Source organism: Pimephales promelas, chromosome 13, assembly GCF_988280905.1.
Source record: "Pimephales promelas chromosome 13, fPimPro1.hap1.1, whole genome shotgun sequence".
NCBI classification, from domain to species: domain Eukaryota; kingdom Metazoa; phylum Chordata; class Actinopteri; order Cypriniformes; family Leuciscidae; genus Pimephales; species Pimephales promelas.
In genome coordinates, this window is record NC_142781.1 from 25,824,819 (window position 1) to 25,825,188 (window position 370).

The following is a 370-nucleotide window of genomic DNA, read 5'->3' on the forward strand; positions in this document are numbered from 1 at the left end:
TATCAATTAAGGTGATTTAGAACCTCATCTTGATTTTTAAGTATTTTAACTACTTTAATATAAACTGTTTTAACTAGTTTTAAGTCGTTACTGAGACCACGTTTTTAAAATAATTTTAGTTTACTGAGGAGGCCGCCTGGACCACGCCTCCGTTTGAGAACTAAGAAGACTGACTGAGCATGAAATGCATAAAGTAAATAATATATGCAGAGAACACAGGTAATTTATGCCAAAGGCTAAAAAACAACCCAGTTGTATATCAACCCAGACTAGTTTTACTAGCCGTTTTCCCCCGGCTCCAGGGCCTGACCTCACCTCACTGTCTGTCGGACCGGTACTTTTCCGCAGGCGGAGCTCTGCCGTGACGTCA